The 4,138-nt window shown below is 59.0% G+C and overlaps 1 pseudogene; it reads right to left on the bottom strand.

Moving 5' to 3' along the window:
* Positions 1-246: 246 nt before the first annotated feature.
* Positions 247-2,361, bottom strand: LOC147984620 (uncharacterized; annotated as a pseudogene).
* Positions 2,362-4,138: the final 1,777 nt, after the last annotated feature.

The raw sequence follows: 4,138 nt of genomic DNA, 5'->3' as shown, positions 1-4,138 counted from the left end.
GAGATAATATTCTTCTTATTGCTTGCCTTCAAAAAGAGTCTTACAACCTATATTTATATCCTAGATAACTTGTAGAAGAATCAGCCTAAGATAACTTGCCTAAGATAACTTGCCTAATCTGAAAATAAAAACTAAGATAACTTGCGGGCCTAAGCCGGCCGGCCATAACACTTCTCCCCGCCTGCACAAACAGCTCGTCCTCGAGCTGCAAGGCGGGGAAGCGCTTGCTTGAACTCTTCGAGGTAATCAACCAGCGTCAAACACCTTCTTGACATCTGGGGCGGCCAGGTCAGCGGCGACGACGTCCTCCGGAATGTAGTCTGCCACCTCCAGGTAGAAGAGTCGCGGGCAGGCGTGGCCGAGCTTGTAGGGTTCGTCGCAGTTGAAGCACAACCCTTGGCGGCGACGCTCGAGTATCTCAGCTGGGGTGAGCCGGCGGAACGGGCGCCCCGCGGTCGCGGCGAGGGCTGCCGCAGAAGCCTGCACAGGCCGACCCTGCGCGGAATCCGGTCCGGGTAGCGACCCAGTAGTCTGGGACGGTGATTCCTGCTGGATGGCCACCGCGCGGCACTCGAACGCGCGGGCGTAATACATGGCCGACTGGAGATCCTAGGGTCCCCGAAGCTCCACGTCCATGCGGATATGGTCCGGTAGACCGCCCACAAATAACTCGGCGCGCTGAGTGGCGGAGACGCCCGGCGCGTGGCACGCCAGGGCCTGGAAGCGGTCGGCGTAGTCCTGCACCGTGGATGTGAAAGGTAAGCGGCCGAGGGCCGCCAGTCGGCTCCCGCGGATAGGAGGCCCGAACCGGAGGAGACAGAGCTCCCGGAAGCGCTCCCATGGTGGCATGCCGCCCTCGTCCTGCTCGAGGGCGTAGTACCAGGTCTGCGCTGTGCCTCGAAGATGATAGGACGCGAGCCAGGTGCGATCCGAAGCGAGCGTCCGCTGCCCTCGAAAGAACTGCTCGCACTGGTTGAGCCAGTTGAGGGGGTCCTCCGTGCCCTCGTAGGTGGCGAAGTCCAGTTTGGCGAAGCGAGGGGGTGTCGGCCCGCCGTGCCCGGGGGCGGCCGTAGTTGCCGCCGGCGCGTATGCTGGGTCGGGAAGCGCCGGGCCGTAGTTCGCCGAGCTGGAGGGGTGATCAAACCGCAGGGAGGGCGTCGGGTGTTCCGGCGCCGTGGAGTAGACCGGCCCCGAAGACGAGCCGGTCGCCCAAGCGGGGATCGGTGATGGTGACGGTGGAAACTGCACCTGGTGCAGGGGCCGACCCGTAGCCCTAGGCGCGGGTGGTGGTACTGTCGATGGCGGCGGCGCCTGGTGGAGCTGCACCGGCGCCTGCGGCGTGGGGGCCGGCGGTGACGCCGGAAGAAGCTGCTGGGTCTGGCCCTGCTCCGAGGCGCCGGTGCCTAGGTTAGGGCTGGGCGGAGCCGGTGGAGGACCCTGCTTCGAGGCCGCTGGAAGGTAGGGCGCGACGGAGGACGGCGCGGCCGGCGCGGTCCAGGTGGGCCACTGCGGCCCCTTGGTGGCGAGAAGTGGCGGGGCTGCCGGCGCGATCTGCGGCGGCCACTGCGCCCAAGGCGGCGGTGCGGCCGCTGGGGCAGGGAGCGCCGGGTAGCCTCCGGTGACGGCCCCCGGTGCCGAGTACCACGGAAGCGCCTGCTGACCCGCGGCCATGGCTGGATGGAGTCCGGTGATGGCCCCCGGTGCCGAGTACCACGGAAGCGCCTGCTGACCCGCGGCCATGGCTGGATGGAGTGGTAGGGGCGGCCCGTACGGACCTGCCAGGTAGAGGCGGATCCCTTGAACCGCGGTGACGAGGTCGTTGAGGACGCCCGCCATGGCCTCCGGCGTGAACTGTTGCGGCTGCGGGGGAGGTGATGGCGGCGGTGAGTGTTGGACGGGGGCCTGTGGCTGCCCTTGGCCCGGCGTGGTGCCGGGTGCCGTTAGGACCGGCGCTGAGAGCGACGCAGTGGTGCCCGCCGAGAGCGAGGCCGTGACGCCCGGCGCAGAGGCGGCGGTGGTGGAGGAGTTGGCGGGCAGCGGTGGTGGTGGCGGTGGAATTGGCGGAGACATGGTCGAAACCCGGTTACCTGATACCAAATTGGTAGGATCAAGTACTCTACCAGGTCTAGGGCGTAGGTGGTAAGGGAAGGATGGAGGGAGACATGGCGAGGATCGGGCGCGCCGGCGGCAGGGCGCCGTCGCGGCTAGGAGAAGGGTGGCGGCTAGGGCTGTTGGCGGCTAGGGTTCCGGCTCCTCAGGGAGCCGGGCAATAGGAGATAATATTCTTCTTATTGCTTGCCTTCAAAAAGAGTCTTACAACCTATATTTATATCCTAGATAACTTGTAGAAGAATCAACCTAAGATAATTTGCCTAAGATAACTTGCCTAATCTAAAAATAAAAACTAAGATAACTTACGGGTCTAAGCCGGCCGGCCATAACACCTAGAAGTATTAATCAAATGATGTGTGCATTTTTTTTTGGTGCGCTGGATTGAATATCTAGCTCGGCTACCACTGTCTGTGGAGTCCGAACGTGTTCACAAATGTTTTGTGTCCCTGGTTTGGTGAACCGCGTTAAAGATGCCCCAAGATATAGCATCATGAAAAATTTCTCACGTCACCATCAAAATCATTTTCTTTTATTGCGTTACGGTCCAAATCAAGTCCGGAAAACATAGTATTTGGAGCAACTGCGTGCAGACATGAGTAGTTCTTTTTTTGGGTGGGTGACAGACATGAATAGTTTGAGATACTTTATCCAATACACGGTGTGTGGATTCTCGGTTTTGAAAATAGCTTAAACTCATAAACATTCTGAACCGTAGCTGATGTGCATTTAACAAGGCAATCTGCGATGATTGCACAGAAGGGTGGCAAAAGGTCTCGTTGATGCACCAAAGATGATGTGGAGGGTTCATGCATTGCATTTGCATGGTTGGTGAGGTAGGTACTGAAGATCCGTTGGTGGGAGAAGATTGCACATCAGCACACAGCTTGCCTGACCCCCTTTTTTTTCGCGGGTAGCTTGCATCGGCCTTGTCGCAATACAAACAAACGGGACGAGTAGTTGGCACGTCCCACTTCTTGTGATCACTAATTTTGCGATCATCCTAATTTTGCAATCGTCCTCTCACGTTGCTGTGTAGGCGTACCAAATTTAAGAGTTCGCAGTTTTGCTGTACTAAAATAATCTGCTCTGACGGCGTACCAAATTTAAGAGTTCGCAATTTTGCTGTACTAAAATAATCTGCTCTGACCCCGCGAAAACGAAAGTATGCTCGGGCTTAAACACTACTATGAACGCTGAAAAGTCTAAGATATAAAATGACTAGCGGCTAACAGCATCTAGCCGGCGCCTCAAACCCGCCTTAAACACGCGGACGGGCCGCCCGGACACTATCTGGACATGATTTTTTGACCCGAACGGGCCTTTCAAACAACCCTTAAACGCTCGGGCTGACCGGCATCCCCTAATATCCAGCCCGAATATAAAGTAGATATGGGGCATCCGAGCACGTCCGTCATGTCAAACCCAGCCCACGCTGGCCCATCCGACCCCACATAAAATTATCGCCATCCGCTCGCCGGATCAAGCCCTAGCCACTTCACTCCCCTTCCCTCCACTCCCCTCCGCCACCCAAACTCATCCCCGACTCCTTCCGGTCGTCTCCGGCATGGTGGACAGCGGATCCGTGTCCTTCACCTCCAGATCCTCGCGGCGGCGGACGTTGGCGAGGCGGAGTCGCATTCTCCGACGCCCCGTATGGCGCATCAGTCCGGGCGCCGCAACCGTATCGCGGTGGACGTCGGCGGCTTGTCCCCGGACGGATCCATCATCGATTTGAAGTCCAGCGGCACCGTTCGGGTTCCGGGCTACGACGAGGAAGAGTAGGGCATGGGAGACGGCGGGGCCTTGAGTCCCGTGAGCCGGCTCGTGTCCCATGCCCTACCCTACCTTGCCGGCGACCAGACCAACACTCTGAGGAGCACAGCAGGTCGCCGGACATGGCCAGGGCGGACCCGGGCGAGCGGGGAGCGGAACCGGATGAGCTTTGATTAAATTAGGTTTCACGTTGCATATAATAATATGGATTTGAGGTTTCTAATTTGAGATATCCGGACGTGGAATGCGTTTT

This window comes from Triticum urartu, chromosome 2A (assembly GCF_056163025.1).
Source record: "Triticum urartu cultivar PI428250 chromosome 2A, HENAU_Tu73, whole genome shotgun sequence".
NCBI lineage: Eukaryota > Viridiplantae > Streptophyta > Magnoliopsida > Poales > Poaceae > Triticum > Triticum urartu.
The sequence above is the reverse complement of the archived record's forward strand: the minus strand, read 5'-3'. Positions and strand labels throughout refer to the sequence as shown.